The 18,023-nt window shown below is 35.3% G+C and overlaps 4 long non-coding RNA genes across 11 annotated transcripts; 3 read left to right on the top strand and 1 right to left on the bottom strand.

Moving 5' to 3' along the window:
* Window positions 1–2,896: 2,896 nt before the first annotated feature.
* LOC141358806 (uncharacterized) lies at window positions 2,897–7,390 on the top strand. Of its 8 annotated transcripts, XR_012365248.1 has the most exons (8): window positions 2,897–3,033; window positions 3,509–3,584; window positions 4,145–4,267; window positions 4,527–4,551; window positions 4,636–4,718; window positions 4,823–4,897; window positions 6,964–7,036; window positions 7,285–7,390. It is a non-coding gene; the product is annotated as an uncharacterized lncRNA (long non-coding RNA). The 8 variants fall into 8 exon arrangements; XR_012365247.1 differs by lacking the exon at window positions 2,897–3,033 and having other exon boundaries at window positions 3,444–3,584; window positions 4,145–4,264; XR_012365246.1 differs by lacking the exon at window positions 2,897–3,033 and having other exon boundaries at window positions 3,444–3,584; window positions 4,145–4,264; window positions 4,636–4,733.
* LOC129440709 (uncharacterized) lies at window positions 3,572–9,538 on the bottom strand. The gene is made up of 6 exons (XR_008643216.2): window positions 9,420–9,538; window positions 7,294–7,348; window positions 6,952–7,020; window positions 6,774–6,811; window positions 4,645–4,698; window positions 3,572–4,319 (listed from the first exon to the last, which is right to left on the bottom strand). It is a non-coding gene; the product is annotated as an uncharacterized lncRNA (long non-coding RNA).
* On the top strand, window positions 9,246–9,868 carry LOC141358805 (uncharacterized). The gene is made up of 2 exons (XR_012365243.1): window positions 9,246–9,314; window positions 9,433–9,868. It is a non-coding gene; the product is annotated as an uncharacterized lncRNA (long non-coding RNA).
* A 480-nt stretch (window positions 9,869–10,348) lies between these two features.
* On the top strand, window positions 10,349–13,819 carry LOC129440708 (uncharacterized). The gene is made up of 4 exons (XR_012365242.1): window positions 10,349–10,437; window positions 11,490–11,816; window positions 11,961–12,131; window positions 13,491–13,819. It is a non-coding gene; the product is annotated as an uncharacterized lncRNA (long non-coding RNA).
* The last annotated feature ends 4,204 nt before the right edge of the window (window positions 13,820–18,023 follow it).

Below are 18,023 nucleotides of genomic sequence, written 5' to 3'. Positions count from 1 at the left end.
TCTCTATGCATACTTTATTTTTGTTTTAATTACTTACTATATTATTGCTTTTCATTTGCCAACATTTATATATACGGTATGATTATCATATATTTTGTACCATGTACTTACCCAGTTTTACCACATATGTTCAATATAACTACAACAGCCGCAGACAAGTGCAGAACCAATTGCACACAAACTGTTTATGTAGGACTTAAGCTCTTTTACTTTTACATTCAAAGACAAAATAAGAATGGAAAGATGTTTGCTCTTATTGTCCATAGTTCGAAGTGCAGTGGCATAATTTAGTAATTGGTAATATATAGTGGTTTTCTTTAACCACAATATATAGTGATAACTGAGAAACTGAATTATGAAACGGCACTCCGGATTAAAATAAATAAACAGGAAAGTGAGGCTAGGTAAGCCTCAGAGCGGGGATTATGATGAAGTTTGTTTTAATCCGAATATAAAGGAATTAAGTATAATCTTACTTTACCATTATGTTTTTCTATATGAATATAACCATAGTTCACCATTGTGTGTATGAAATTTACCAGCATGCATTGCAGTATGTTCTTATACATGGCGAAGGTTGTTACATGTCGAAGGCTGAGACAAAAGACGTACTTTTGACAAAGTGATGCCATATGTTTTCCATATGATGCAAACCATTTGTTACTGAATATTAGACCATATATGGAGTACATGGGGTGGGGAGGCCCCCTTATATATATGGGTCAAAGACGAAAAGGGGGTTTAAAGCATAAAAAAAAATAAAAGTGTAAAAGAGCTTTAAATTTAGTCTTTTTCACATACATTAGAATATGTCCTGTTTAACTATATGTTTTTCTGAGCAAAAAATAATTACTACCATACATTTTTACTGGAATTCTACAGAAGACACCAACTAAAATGTCATTCAGTGTAACAATATTTTTATGCAAAAAAATATTATCAGACATTTTTCGAAAAACTATTATTTGATGACACATTACAAGACTCTATTTATAGATCACAGTGCAGACACCAAATACTAACTATTTGTCATTTTAAAGCATTTTACTTCGCCAATATCCTTTAAACCATTAGGTTTTACCCATTTGTCAGCAAGAAGTTTTTGTAAGGAAGTGAAAATCAATTCAAATCAAATAAAATTTTTGAAGGATCACACATTATTATACATATTTTAATATGTACAGCTCAGAATAAGTATATTGTTTAATTTCTACATAAATATATGTGTTACACCGAATGACCATGGTTTGTTACACTGAATGACATTTTTGACAAAAATAGTGTCATTGTTTCCATTATTGCAATGTTTTGAATATTATTCTGTATCATTTTATTCCTTAACAAATCACAAAAGTAGATGCTGAAATTAATAATCATTTTTATTCCATAATGCATATCATATTCGTAAAAATTAACTGAACAGGTGGTAATACTGTATAATAAGATCCAGAACTGCCCTTATACGTTTAGCTTCTGCCCTGTGTTTTCTTTGATTTTCCCGCCATTGCTTTCGCCTCTTCTCAGCTGCAGCATCTGATAAATTCCTGATTGACAGGTGATCAGGATTTGCAGCCAAGGCAGCTTGCTTTCTTCTCTGGTTGCTGAAATACAGATTCCATGTAATTATTGACATAAAATTATTGACAGATCTATATAAAACGTGTTATTAATTAAAAATACTTTCTGTTTGGCAACATAAATGACATGTTATCAGGATTTGTATTATGGGCGGAGAATCCCCTCAGTGGCCTCTCTTAAAGGGATAGTTCACCCAAAAATGAAAATTCTGCCATCATCCACTCACCCTCGTGTTGTTTCAAACCCGCATAAATGGAAGGAAGACATTTTGAGAAATGCCCGCAACCAAACCTTCCGCGGACCCCATACTATGATACTAACAATAATACTATGGAAGTAAATGGGGTCCACGAACGGTTTGGTTACAAACATTACTCAAAATATCTTCCTTTGTGTTTATCAGAACAAAAAAAATCATACAGGTTTTTACCAACATGAGAGTGAGTGAATAATGACCAAATTTTCATTTTTGGGTGAACTATCCCTTTAACTTGTGGTATAGGTAGGGTGGAGTCTCTATCTAAAAACAGCAGTAAACTATTATTCTGTAGGGCTAGGCTTGGACACAAATTTCACGATTTGATTCAATTTCAAATCAATTTGATATTGATTAACATCATCTGAAAACAGCATAGACTGAAAGATTGATTATTGTGATTTACAAATCACTATTGTTTCTTCAAAATTAGAATTGATTAAAATCGAGAAATCTATCTTTTAAACCCAGCCCTATTATTTTTAATTGCACTCCTCAATACTTTTCTCGTCTCCTTGCTAAATGCATTGCCCTAGCTACTGGGTCTGCATTAACTTTCTGCCAGTGCCTAGAAACTTTCTCTTTGTTTGTGGGCATCTAAAAGAAATCAGTGCCAAAACGACAAAAATACATTAAAACATTAATATTGATAAAGTTTGATATATTTTTTTGTGCTAAACATCCCTCATTTATCTGAAATAGAAATAAAATGCTAAAAATGTTATCTAAACAGTGACACTATCATTCAGGATGACACTGTGGTGTAACATACAATTTGCATTACACCGAATGACAAAACATTACCCTGAATGACAAAACTTTTACTTAAGCTAATATTAGAAGTTAACAACTACCCAGATAGCACACGTACGTCGCGGAGATGTCTGCGCGATGTCTTGTTTTTCGTCTGGAAGACGTATTATTTAGGGCGTTTGCTCATCTGGAAGGCGTCGCCGAGACGTCCGACCCAGCTGTTTGCAAGACACCCAGCAGATCTTTACAAGATGTATGTGATTTAGAACGATGGCGAGCCGCCGTTTCCCAGATCTTTACAAGATGTTAGAACGGCAAGCCGCTCTTTCACAGATCTTTAGAAGAGCTTTAAAAGATGCGGAGCCGCTCTTTCACAGATCTTTAGCAGAGCTTTAAAAGATGCGGAGCCGCTCTTTCCCAGATCTTTAGAAGAGCTTAGAAAGACGGTAAGCCGCTCTTTCCCAGATGTTTGTAAGATTACAAGATCCCTCATTAACAAATTGAACTGCCCTAAACTACAGCAAATTATTTCTACACACATCTACACATGCAAGCTGTGTCATCGATATTAAGTAATTAAAACAGCATTTTCAATTGATCTTAAAACAGGCAGTTGTTGATTTTATAAAACACATTTATTCAAATTAAACAATGAAATCTTTCATTCATTTATCTTTAAATATATTTTTTACATGACAGTATGCGAAAACAACAACATATAAACATATTTAAAATAATCAAAACCTTTCCGCGTCTGCTTTATTAATCTCCATTCTAAAATAAAACATTTCAAAAACTTACCAGGAAATAATCGTGATAGGCTGCTCTTTCTTTATAGCTTTAATTAGGATCTAGAAGATAAAATTTCCCGAAAGTGTTATCATTGTTAAATAAATTACGGATGTGCGTCTTTACGTCAAGGTCGTGATTCTACATAACAACATCCGCTTGACCTCGCAACGCCAAGAAGAAGAAAGGCGTGGAACACATGCTTAAGGTATGTAGTAATAATGCATTCAAATAATAAACTGTTTGGTGTGGGATCATTTAAATAATACATTGAAATTGGGTTGATAACAGTTATTCATGCTTTAATATTATTATTTCGCCCACCTGTCTGACGTTAATTTATTTTGATCGTTCATGTAACTGAGTCTTGTGTAAGATTCTAGAAAGATATAGTGACTTACTTTTTTTTAAAACGATCAGTATTATGGTTGATATTTGTATTGCACTTGTTAAAAAAAATGTTGCCCCCATTTTTCATTTCATGAGCTGAACTTAAATATTTTCTATGTCCCCAAAAGGCCTATTTCTCTCAAATATTATTCACAAATCTGTCTAAATCTGTGTTAGTGTTGCGTTTATAATTGTGGTTAGTGTGTGTGTAAGGCACTGCCTGTGTAAACCCAGCTAAAGTCTTTTTTGTGATGTATTGTTTTCTACATAAAATCATCCTAAACAATGAAAATAACATTTTGTAAAAATATCTTATCTTTAATATTGGCTGAGTAAGATTCTTTGTATAAACCCTCAGTCTGTTCATTTTGTCTCCAGCCTGTCAAGATCTTCAGATGATGTTTGAGAAAAAAAGTCATCATCCTCTTCGTCACTCTTCATCCGTATTTGGGGTAACAAACAGCTGCTTCCCACAAGAGACTGGACCGCTGAAGTCAGGTGGTCAGTCTTTATTTGCATTCATCCTAGAACCGTCAAGACTGCCTTTTTGCAGCTGCAATAGCAAAGATAAAGGAATTAGGAGTGTAGCTTTTAAAATGCTTTTACTATTAAATGCATTATTTTGATTTATTTAAACTTAAGAATCAAATAGGTGTGTAGTTTAGGTAAAATTCTTATAACTGCATTTGTCTGTTTTACAACAGATGTAACTAAGTATAAATTTACTGTTTTTTTTTTTTAATGTTGGATGGATCATCAGACCTGCACCTTCCTTGAACATGTTGGTAAGGTAACACTTCATCTGAGTAAATGATGATGCTTTTTTATAAGAACTTTTTATAAATAAATATTATTAATGTTTTTTTTAGGTAACTTACTCTGTATTTGTTCACGGTGGTCACCCCAGGGTCTCAGGACTCAAAACGAGTGATCTATGGATTGAACAGAAAATGTAGTATTAACAAGTGTTAAGTTATGTCTTTAAATGCCACTAATAATGTGTTTCTGTTTTCTTTCTCATTATGCTAACAAGCGCTCTTTTATCCCTCATGTTAGGTGGATCAACACTCCAACCATCTGCATTAGGGACTGAATAAAGGATGCCCTCTGTAGCTGGGAATGTTAGATCAGGTAATTTGCATTTGATATATTTTTAAAGACACACACGTATGCTGCTTGTACACCGCCAGCGACTAGCAACACAATCTCGTTCATTCCAATGGAAGCTTTGCCCCATTCAGCAACATGAGCAACTGTGACCATCGACAACAGGAAGTGGGCATGTCCAGCTATGCCACAACGTTGAGGAAAGTTCAACTTGATGAAGGACTTTTGGGAGCAACTACCAATGAGAGTGAAGCAGTGAAGTTCGTGTCATCACTCTTTTGTCATTTACTGAGAGGATTGTTACTCATTTGTTTGTAGTTTTTACTAGGACAACCAGAATTGGGAACGCCTTCTGATAAACTCATTAAAAGAAATGGCTGACACACAGTGACTAGGTTGTTGGCGGTGTAAATGCAGCATAAGGCCTTAAACTGTCTGTGGCAAATATTTTTAGCACCCAAAATAAATAGGGGTGCTGCTTTTAAAGGAAAACACCACAGTTTTTCAATATTTTACTATGTTCTTACCTCAACGTAGATAAATTAATACATCCCTATCTTTTATCAATGCATGCACTTAATATTTGTACAGCGCGTCGTGAATGTGTTAGCATTTAGCCTAGCCCCATTCATTCCTCAGAGCGCAGTAACATCATCACTCCTGACTACTCCCCCTCTTTTGAGTTTGAGCGAGAGGTGAAGTAATCAGGAGTGATGATGTTACTGTGCGCCGAGGTCGAAGTGCTGCAAACTTAGTGCTCTTTTGCCATACAATATAGTTCTCATTTTTAACCGCTTAAAAAATTGCCACGTTTTATTTTGTGCCACCATACTTACTCGTGTAACTACTTATGTAAGAGTCTTTAAATAGGGAAAATAGAAAGGATTGGGTGGCTTCTAAATTCATCCCTGTTTGGATCCTAAGGAATGAATGGGGCTAGGCTAAATGCTAACACATTCACAACACGCTGTACAAAGATTAAGTGCACGCATTGAAAAAAGATGGGTATGTATAAATTCGTCTAAGGTAAAAACATAGTAACATTTTGGAAAGCGGTGGTGTTTTCCATTTAAAGGGATAGTTCACTCAAAAATGAAAATAATGTAATTAATGACTCACCCTCATGTTGTTCCAAACTTGTAAGACCTCCGTTCATCTTCGGAACACAGTGTAAGATGTTTTAGATTTAGTCCGAGAGCTTTCTGACCCTCCAAAAAATGTATGTGCTGTATACTGTCTAATTTCCAGAAAGTTTATTAAAACATCATCAAAGTAGTTTATGTGACATCAGTGGGTCAGTTAGAATTTGTTGAAGCATCATTAATACATTTTGGTCCAAAAATAACTATTTATTCAGCATTGTCTTCTCTTCCGGGTCTGTTGCGAATGCGCGTGCACAATTGCGCTGCTGACGTGTTATCCTCAGAAATGTTTGCGAAGATTTTGTTTGCGAAGATTGTTTGCGAAGATTTTGTTTACAGGGTCTCCCTCAGACTGTAAACGAAAAAAAGCTTGGGTGCACCAGATAACACGCCAGCAGCGTCGTACGGCAGCAGTGTCATGCACACGGTTCACAACAGACATGAAAGAGAAGACAATGCCGAATTAAGTCATTATTTTTGGACCTAAATGTATTTTTGATGCTTCAACAAATTCTAACTGACCCACTGATGTCACATGAACTACTTTGATGATGTTTTTATTACCTAACTGGACATGAACAGTATATCGTACATACATTTTTAATGGAGGGTCAGCAAGCTCTCGAACTACATCTAAAATATCTTAAACAGTGTTTCCGAAGATGAACGGAGGACTTTAAGGTATTATTTAAATCAACTAAAAGAAAAACAATCCTTAAATGGTTACTAAAATTGAGGTCAGATTTTTGAAAACTTACTGTCTTGATGGTCATCCAAAGTTCTCGGTACAGAAAATCTGTTTTGTATGGATCAAAGTTAGACATTGTCATGTAATATATAACAATGTAATAGCAAGTGTTATGTTGTTTTTGAAAATGCTGTGAAAATGAAAAAAAGCTATTTGTTTATCCACTATGCTATTAAATGCTCTTTTACCTTGCATGTTAGGCGGATCAACATTCCATCCATCTACATTAGGATCTACCTTAGAGACACTCACTGGAGCTGTAAAGGGAAGCAGGTAAGTTGCACAACCCATCAAGCCTTTGTGGGGAACAAGGTTTCTTGTAGAATTCTTAGACTAGCGATTTTTGTGTGAGAACTTTAACATGATAGAAATTGTTAAACTTCAAATATGGTCAACCATGAAGCCATCTGAGTCTATATTGTCTGAGAGAAATTCTTACTCAAGAATCTGCATATTGCTATAGATATGCAGAGTACTTATCTTGAAACAGTCGTAAAATATTAATGTTTTTTGTTTTGTAGGTCACTTACTTTTCATTCGTCCTTGGTGGTCACCCCAGGGTCTCTAGAGTGAAAATTACTCAATCTATGGATTAAACAGAAAATGTAGTTTTATGAAGTGCACTCTAAAAAACAATTTGTTGGCTGAACAACCATAACTTATGAAAGTAATTGGATTAAACACAAAAAACTTAGTATTTATAACTTTTCAACCTCTACTTAACATATTTAGTATGTGTAACACAAACATTTAAGTTACCAGGTGAACTTAAATGTATCCAAAAATAAAATGAAAAAACATAAGTAATGCTAACTACTATAACAATTGCATCAAAATTAAGTAAATCTAGCATAACATTTTAAGTAACTATAGAGCCACGTGATTTCCCATGATGCCTTTCCAGCCAAAAATTGACATCTGTCGTAGCCATTTTCCAACTTCAAAATGTTCTTTTAACAAAAAACAAAGTTTTTCTTGTTGAAGGGCATCAGTTCAATATTTTGTGTTCACTGAATGAAAAAAGCATAATCATCCTGCTAACAAATATCATTTGTTGACTGGAGTTTTAAGTTTTTGTCCAATTTGTTTACCCGACTTGCCAAATTGAGTAATCTGAACAAGCAATTTAAAAAAACAATGGTCTGAATAGTTCCCAGCATGCATTGCGACACGTTCACTTCTTTGGTTAATATTTACTAAAAAAGATGACTGTTTTAATGTTTGCTGGGTTTATTTATGTTGATATGTTGTTAATGTTAGTTATATGTTGTATTTAGAGTTATTTTGAAAAAATGATGTTTGTTCATTGTTACCATGATTGAGAAGTGTGTGCTCAGTGTAGAGGGCAACACAGTGGGTTAGCGCGCATCATTGTTTCCTCACAGCAAAAAGGTCTCTGATTCAAGCAAGAGCTAAGTCATACAAAGACTTTGTTCAGGAGACCTTTCTGTGTACACTCTCGCAGTCCAAAACATGCAGATTAGCTTAATTGGGTATACTAAATTGCTCCAACTTCACTCTAAAATATGTGTTGGATTTACTTAAAATATATATGCACCATCTTTGCAGCACACTCCCCAAGTAATCCCAACCTGGAATAATTTTACTTAAAATAAACAAGAAAATATGTGTCATATGAACTTAAATATTTGAGTTCATCATCATCATTCTTTACTTAAAATTTTAAGTAAATAAAACCCAGGTTTTCTTGTTAATTTTGAGTAAAACTATCAAAGTTGGGAATACTTAAAAGTGTGATGCAAAAATGGTGCATATATATTTTAAGTAAATCCAACACATAATTTTTTAGAGTGTGGTATGTTGTCTTTAAATGCCATTAAAAATGTGTTTCTGTTTTCTGTCTCATATAAAAAATACTCTTTAACCTGCCCACTGGAGCTGGGATTGGTTAGCTGCATTTTTTACATTAACAAATAAACACACTAAATCCTAGGCTTGAACCTGCCTTAGGTTTTAGCATCCAAATTAACTAGGGGTGCTGATTTTTAAAGGAACATGCCCACATTTTGGGAATTTAGCTTATTCACAGTATCCCCCATAGTTAGATAAGTCCATACATACCATTCTCATATCCGTGCATGCTGTAACTCTGTCTGACGCAGCCCCCGCTAGCTTAGCTTAGAACAAAAGACTGGTAGTGAATTTGACTATACAAATCACAACACATAATAGGAAAATGTTTGCGTTATTTTGTCATGTTTGGAAGCCGTATGCTAGATGGAGCCATTCACTTCCAGTCTTTGTGCTAAGCTAAGCTAGCGGGGGCTGCATCAGACAGAGTTACAGCACGCACAGGGATGAGAAAGGTATGTATGGACTTATCTAACTCTGGGGGATATGGTGAATAAGCTAAATTCCCAAAATGTGGGCGTGTTCTTTAAGGATTTAGGGGTATTTTTGAAGTTAAATGAAGCCGTTTTACCTTTTAAACTGTCTCTTTAATAAGGACTTACTGAATTTCTTTTTGCAATTTGGGACATTCTTCCAGTTGTCGGCAACTTTGTGAAAAAGGCTGGAAACTAAAATGCAGGTACTGTTTCATTATTTTGTTTTTTACAGCTATGAAAAATAATGTGTTATTAATTGTACTGTCTATTAATTAATGATTTTATACAGTGTAACTGATTCTGCTTACCTGACTCATGCAGAATTCTGGCCTGGTGTTTGGTCCGTGCTGTCTTTGGCTCTTGCATCTCCATCATCCTGACCCTCTTTAGCAGCCTGTCCATGTATTTATTTGGAGGCCACCATGAGCACCCATCTGCATAATATGACTTTGTTACTCAGTTGTCCATGCTCCTACAAATTCTACATTTTTTGTAAAGCTGCAACAAGTTGAAACCCTATAATTATTAACATTTGATTTTGAATGATGTAATTCAAATACATGAATAAGTAACAAAAGCAAAAATATATTAATTAAGACATTACCTTTTTGTTGATTGTTTACTGATCTATAAATCATTTTGCATTCTCATAATTGATCATCATAACTTGGTATACAGTGGATGTGTGGCTGTAGATAACTTTCTGAAGTCAATTTAAAAAGGCAAAAGTTAATAAATGCTAAATTGGTCAAATATACATTGTTGTATTTTCACCATTTTGATCTTATTTAGGCATTTCATAACTTGAGGGAAATTTACGTATACTGATGTTTCAAATCAAATATTAATTTATTAATGACAGCTAATCATTTTATAAAGATTTTTTATAACAATATTTATTTATATAATATCAATTTAATACATTTATTTCGTTACACCTACATCACTGAGCGCAAGGGAGTGCAGCCAACAAATACATTCAGGTGTGTTTGACTTAACACCGAGATGCGCAGACAGCACGTGGTATGACATCAAGTACCGCGAGAGTTTGGGAAAGCCCCGGAAAAGGTTTGAACTCGCGGTACTTGATGTCACGATCGGTTTGCGAGTAGATCGGCATGAAGTCAAACACATCTGAGAGATGTGTGGGCTGCCTGCACTCAACGTTGGGATCATTCAATAGAGTGTAACCTCAATCGGTTTTTGCAGCTTCTGGGTCCCGTGTAACGATTTTTGTTCTTTTCCAACTCGATTTTTAACTTCCTTAAACTTGTAGGATGTTCCAACGGGTGAAGCAACAGTGCTGACGGCAGTTTCAGTGTCAAGGTAAGTTAATATGTAATGCATGGATGTAAGTTAGTCGATCTACAGAATCATCGTCTTATATTAATGTTCTATACGCTATTAAAAGCTTATTAACGTTTATCAATGCAATGCTATTCAGGTCGCTGCAAAGTCCCAAAGCCACGTTGTAACGTTAACTTTACATGTTACGCACTGGTGTGGATAAACCAGCCAGTTTAATAGAGTTATTAAATGCCTCAAACCTTTCCCGCCCTGTAATGTTACGTTAAAGTGGCCCTTATACGGATTACGTTCATTTCAGTCAGACCTTTTCCTAAAAACCACTCAAAACCGTTAACGTTGTTCTATTGGAGTGGTTGAATAATTGTATTTATTAATTGTTTCAGTTATATCAGTTATATCTGTTCTTAAATTCGTATTTCTAACAATTAAAACCAGGAATGACAAGCTATAAGTTACTTACCAAGATTTTGACGATCAAGCTGACAGAAAAACTAACTTAAAGCCGACTATTAAACCAAAAACATACTATTACAACGTGAAAAGGAACGTAATGTGTACAAATTTTATTATTTACAGGTTATTAATAATGTTATTTGCGACAAAAAAGTTGAGGGAACTCGAGCAAATAACGGTCTTCTGGTAAATACTGTGGTCACGTGAAGGCCTCGCGACATATAAGTCGTTTCCGGTCGTTTCTCAAACGCACAGCTGCGTTCTTTTAAAAATATTTTTAATATATTTTTTTAAATAATAAGAAATACAAGTTCAGTCAGGGGGTACATTATACATATATAAAATAAAAATAAATAAGGCTGCGTCCATTTTTTTTTTATTTTTAATAAGGCTGCGTCCTAGAATGCTGCATGTCTCGGCTGCCACGTCTTCAAGCATCGTTAAAGGACATCTCAATCTGCTTGTTTGTTTTCTCTTTTGTTGTTTTAATTAAATTACAAAAGGTTTAACTGTCCATGTTGTAAAGACTGTTGATACATGACTTTTATTCACTGTACTACAGTATTGGATTTTTTTTTTGGTGATGCATTGCTAATTTTCAACTTCTCTCTTTAAAGTTTTCATGCCATGACCACTGGGGCGGAAACCATTATGACAGTGCCTTGGACATCAAACTAAACCATCTCATTCTGGCTTTTGAGGTGGATTCTAACCTCGAAATCTCAGAAGGACAGGTCTAAGATGGACGCAGCCTCCATAGGATGCAACCTTGCATTTGAGAAACACCCATAGAACGGTCAACTTACCCCATACTCTAACCTGAATGCAGGGATCATAAAACTTTATCTTTTACCTTAATTGTTAGATGGGTGTTGATACCAAACTTTTTTTTCTCGTCTACCCAGGAGAAAGTCATGGTGTTCTGCTGCTAAGGTTGTCATAAAGTATGCTTTTTTCCATTTGTTGCATTAGGCAATAATATCAAAAGACATAAATTCTGAAAGAAATAAGATAATTTTCAAAGCATTAACATGAATATAAAAGCATTAAGTCATTAATGACCATCTTTTATTATTGTTTATTTACAGCGTCTTTTATTCTGCTTACCTGACTCATGCAGAATTCTGGCTTGATGTTTGGTCCACCTGTTAGCTGGCTCTGGTGCTTGGTAGTCTTCTCAAACCTCTGAATCAAGACCACCATGAGAGGCCTTCTGAAGACCATCATTACGCTTCAGATCCAGTTGTCTTTACTTTGAGGTAAATCTTTTTTAACTGCAGCATTGAGCGTTATGTGCGTTGTTAATGGCACTGAACGCCTTGCATTTTTGCCCCCTACTGCAACATGCGTTTTTGAAGGAGCGCTAAGGGCAGAAAAGCACCCGACGTCATTTGTGTCTTTCCATTGTCCAATTGAATATGGGGAGAGGCAGGCCTTCCGTTGTAGGACCGATGTTTACAGTTATTAACAAACATACTTCAGTTACTTACTGTCTCCTGTGTGTTTATGCACCTCTCACCTTCGATCAAAGTCAGTGCAAGAGTCCTCTTTTTAAAGTTTCTGCTTATATGACAGTTAAGAGCAAAAGAGCGCTTACGCTTAGATATTTGATTGACAGGACAGCTGCCTCGGTGGTTGCCTAGCAATATAAAAAGCTGCGCTGCACTGCACTGTTTTTTATAAAGTGACCAAATAAAGGTGCACCTTGTGTTTCCACGTCTTTAAAACGCATTTGGTGTGATTGGCCCCCAACAAGGGTTTTTTCTGCCACTTTTTATTTTTTTTCAGCTTTTGCCTTGATGTTGTATTTTACATTGGTAAATGCCTATGGACATTGGCTACTAGCGTTCTGCACGTGTAAATGCACATCGATGCGAACAACAACGCAAACGTGTAAATGAAAAGTGCCGCATAGCCTACTTGTGTAGAGGCATTGGGGTAGGTCTGACAAAATCAGCCTTAATGACAACTGCATCAGTCTTCAATGTTGGTCTGACTTTTACACAGATAAACACTCACTTTGTCTATCCAGACCTCAATGTTAGAGTTCAGACAGATTCAGATAGTTGGTTTTGTTCATTTTCTAAGTGTTTTGTTGATATTTTAGTTAGTGATGCACCGATATGGAAATTTTGGCCGATACCGATAACTCTTTATAGTTAGGGGCCGATAACCGATATATATAGGCCGATAAATATTCCTATTAATTTCACAATTAAAAACTCCCAGACTGCGGACATCTTGTCTTTGCGCTAGACTAGCATACTCTTCTTAAGACATGTGTCATCTTCGTGCTATGTCACAGAAAGCACCAATCAAAACTCCACATGGCCAGCAATGAGCAAGTGAAGTGGTTCAACAAACCAAAATAATCCATAATTTATCGGCTTTCATTTATCTGCCTAATTGTGCTATCAGACCGATAACCGATAATATAATAAAAATGAGCAGTTATCGGCCAATAACGATATGTCGGCCGATATATCGTGCATCCCTAATTTTAGTCCTAATTGATTATGACAGGTTTGTTACAGCCTTATCTGTCAAAATGAAAAAGCTTAATTCAACCTCTGTTGTAAAGCAGATTTTTAACTAGTCTTCTTCAATTGTGTCACTAGCCTACCACAATCCCTGTGCACCAGCTATGGAAAGTGCAGACCAAACTTCTACCTCCACCTGTGAGTCTCTTCCCATATTTAGTAAAGTAATGAATGCGGTCTTACTAATGAAAGGTTTTTTAGGGTACATTATTTTAATTACCAAATGATTTCTCGGATGAATTGGATAAAAAGACAATATTTTATTTTTCATTTATGAAAACTGGTTGTTGCTGCATGAACTCAAGCACATTTATTTCAAACACATCAACGCAACGTCATTGCTAAAAACCAATGCAGCTATTTTGGATAAAAGATAATGCGCCTCAGGTCACACAAATCAAACACGAAGAGTTGTCATACACAGTGTGTACAGTCAGTCATTCAAATTGTATATACACAAAAATCAGATTTAAACTGACAGTGTAAACATAGTCTATGAGATAAAACAAAATTTTTTAAATGTAAGCCTTGCTAAATACCTTATTACCCATAGTTTATCCTCTTTATACTATGGTCACTTGCTTTTGTTTATTTTGCAGTACAAAATAGGACAGGACAGATAAGAAAAAAACATTATTTTTATCAATTATTTTATCTAGGGGTCAATAGATCTAGTTCAATCAACACCCTCACCATGCTCTCCCAGCTTTAGGTGCTTAGACCTGTTTTTCTAATCAAACAATACAAGGGCAGATGTTTCGGCGTTATTGCCTTCATGGCATGAAAGATTAAAATCTGCCCAAAGGGGATATGATCTTTAAATAAAATTGCATTGTCATTTTCTTGATTACAACCATAATACTGAACAACTTTAAAGGTCCTGTTTTTCCTGTGTTTTTTGAAGATTTGATTGTGTTTACAGTGCGCAATATAACATGTGTACATGTTTCACATGCGGTATTTTTCACCGCATGTGTAGCTTGTTTAGTGTGTTGTGATTCAATAGCAGCTTATCTTAGCCAGGACGGAGTTTAGTCAAACACACTTGCTTTGACGTCATTCAACCGGGAAGTAGAGGGCTGTAGTACAAACCGGCCGTTCGCTGTATTGGAAGGGGGATTCTGTTAAAGAAAATACATCGCCTGGCTGGCAGTGAACTTTGAGCTTTATCATTTACAGGTATTATTTATGCTATTACAGCAACATTACACACTAACTAAAGTTTGAAAAATGGGATCAGGAAAAACGTGACCTTTAATGTTTAAGTATTGAGAAAGAAAGAATTCTTACTGTGGTGGAGATATTGAAAACTCTTAAAAAGAGGGGCATTTTGGGTGTTTTATTTAAAGACCATGTCCCCTTTTAGCCTGACTACATCAGACTTTGTACTTCCGCTCAAGCAAAGTAGCAGAGAATGGTATTACCAGGCTAGTCCCCTTTGGGTTTAAATGAAGATTTTGATCTGTCATGTTTTTAATATTTTGGTTTTTCTTTGGGTGCAATTTAAAAGAGGAACTATATTTTATGGCGTAATAGCACTTTTGGGAGTACTTCGATTCGCCTGAAAAGTCCGCTCCCCTTCTCACTCTCATAATGGGAGAGGGAGGGTGTTACTGCGCCGAGTCGAAGTACTCCCATAAGTGCTATTACGCCATAAAATATAGTTCCTCTTTTAAATCCGCTTAGAAAAGCGCTACGTTTTATTTTGTACCACCAAACTTGCTCGTATAACTACTCGTCTTAAATAGGAAAAACGTTGATGTGTTTGGTCACTTCTAACTTTATCTCTGATTGGTAGCATTGAATGAATGGGGCTAAGCTAAATGCTATCGAAGCGTCGCAGCGCGCTCCAGCGCTTACGTGCACGCACACAGATGATAGAGGGATGTATCAACAATTCTTAGTTAAGGTAATAACATATTTTAATATTGAAAATGAGTAGACTATTCCTTTAACACAACAATTGATTGGTCACACGGATGAAGGCACCAAGCAGAGACATTTGTCCTTTGTATCTCTCTCAAAAAAATTAATCTATATTTAATGTTAAAAAAAAACTTACAGTAGACTGTGTTAGATAACTGTGCTCTTGGAAGTCAGCTTAAGTGAACAAATTGTAATGTTAATGAAAAGTTCATTTTTGTCACTGTTGCAAACTAACCACCACACAGAATATGAAGAATAGCCAGAACTGTGGTAATAAGCTAGCCCTAAAATGTTGTGAGAATCTTGATGTATTGGACACAGGTGTGTAGTATCTGTTATATATTGACGCTTGACAGGTTTGTTTGCATGTAATTGCATTATTATTAATTTGGTGTTGATAGTCCAATGTTGATTTGGGAGAAATATTTAATTTCTTTTCTTTTTAGATCCTTTCTCTTTTTAATGCAGCACTTAAGGATGAACCACCCTGATCTACTAAGATGCACAGATTCAACTCTGGCCCAGCATCATCCCCATACCTCATCTGCCATCAGTTCAATTTAATGTCTGTCAATTGCAAATGGTATTTATTTCAGTTATATTACAGCTTAATATTAAAGGAATAGTCTACCCTTTTGCCATATTAAACTATGTTATTACCTCAACCTAGATGAATTAATACATACCTATCTTTTTTCAATGCGTGCACCGTACAGCGCGTTGTGAATGTGTTAGCATTTAGCCTAGCCCCATTCATTCCTAAGGTAACAAAAAAGTTTTATTTTGTGGCACCATACTAACTGGTATAACTCCTCATGTAACAGTCTTAAAATAGGGAAAACACGGAAGTGTTTGGTGGCTTCCCTGTTTGGTACCATAGGAATGAATGGGGCTAGGCTAAATGCTAACACATTCACGACGCGATGTACAGTGCACGCATTAAAAAACAATAGATATGTATTAATTCGTCTAAGTTGAGGTAATAACATAGTTTAATATGGCAAAAGGGTAGACTATTCCTTTAACTTTAATTGAGACTAGTATTGTGTAAAGCTGGGGTTTCCAAACTTCTCATTTCAAAACCTATTAGACAACTGTAATCTATTCTAGACCCACTAAAATATTTTTAAATATACATTTTTAATGGGGTAAAACACATTTGTTCTCTTTCAGTGGAGTCATTTTATTTTCATAATATTTCATAATGTAAAGTAAATATAAGTTTATTTGCAATACCAAATATTTTATGGTATATTTCAAAACCATTGTCATTGTTAATTATTAATTTGGCCAAACTGTTGTTGCATCATTACGGTGTGCAACACACCTTAACCTACTGTGTGACGGACAAGTAGGTCCTCCTGACACACAATTTAAAATCCCCTGGTGTACCGAATGTTGTATTGTAATTAAAGTTGCATCTAAGTCTTGTGTAACAGTCTCCATTATTTGTGATTATATTCATAGTGTCACATGGTACTTTCAGCACTTACTACATCACAGTGTTTTTAATGCTTTCATTTTTAGGGTTATTATAAATTCATTCATTTTTAAAGAATTCCTTCTTTATGTAGAACATGCAAAGTCTAAAATGTGAAGTGTCATGATCAGCTCTGGGTCTTGTGCAGTGATTAAATGAGCAGGTAGTAAATGTCATAGCTTTGCAGTATATTGGTTAAGTTCTGGATGTAATGAACATTCAGCACATAGGTTTCATAAATTTAATTTGGTAAACAAACTTGTCGAAACAATTCATGCTGTGATGCTGGATAATACCTGGTCAAATGAATACATGTATAATGTGTTTTAACATTGTATAAGGTTTCTTCATCTATATAGATATATGTTAAAGAACGGTGCAGAGACTGCTGTCCATTATTGGTTACAGTGTATTTGTTAAAATGTTGCCAGTAAGATTATTTCTGTGTACAAGGTACTTTGAGTACCTTTATGTGTCTTATTCTGCACTTAAAACATGAACGCAATTTATATGCAGGCGTCTCGTCAGAACTGCAAAATATGCAAGTGAAACTGGACTAAACGCAAATAAGTGTATGATTTCATGTTTCTATGTTACACGTGATACGAGGTAGGGTATATAATAATTATATTTTATGAATGCAAATTAAATGCAAAACTCTTAAAAAACTGGCTAATTATATGCAGCTGAGGTTTTTTTTTCAATCTTTTTGTTTGTGTTCAATACAATTAAACAAGAAATGAGTGTAAACAATGAAATGAGTTGAGCATTTCGGTCAGCTGATTCGTCTGCGTTTGCTCGGATTCAAGATCTCCAGAAGATGTATGCAGCTCGTAAAAATTTCGAATGTTTCAAGACATCGCCAAGACGTCTTGCAGAGATATTGCAGACGTCTTACTTTTCAATGTTCGCGGCCGATCTACAGAAGATGAAGCGATATTTAGCAGACGTCTCCGCGACGTACGTGTGCTATCTGGGTAGATACCTATATCAAACAATGAACTTGACCAGAAATGTTTATCATCATTATTCACAACATCTACTTATTTTTCAAAAAATCTATCAATAAAAGTGTTTTTTTGCATTTCACTGAATGACAGTCGTTTTTGTAACTCAAGATACCACACTATGAAAAGGTGAAATTATCAAATATTTAAGAGCAATAAACTTACCTTGCTGAATCACCACATGGTCTTCAGGGAGTC

Source organism: Misgurnus anguillicaudatus, chromosome 22 (genome assembly GCF_027580225.2).
Source record: "Misgurnus anguillicaudatus chromosome 22, ASM2758022v2, whole genome shotgun sequence".
Taxonomy (NCBI): domain Eukaryota; kingdom Metazoa; phylum Chordata; class Actinopteri; order Cypriniformes; family Cobitidae; genus Misgurnus; species Misgurnus anguillicaudatus.
This window is presented reverse-complemented; position numbering and strand designations above follow the sequence as displayed.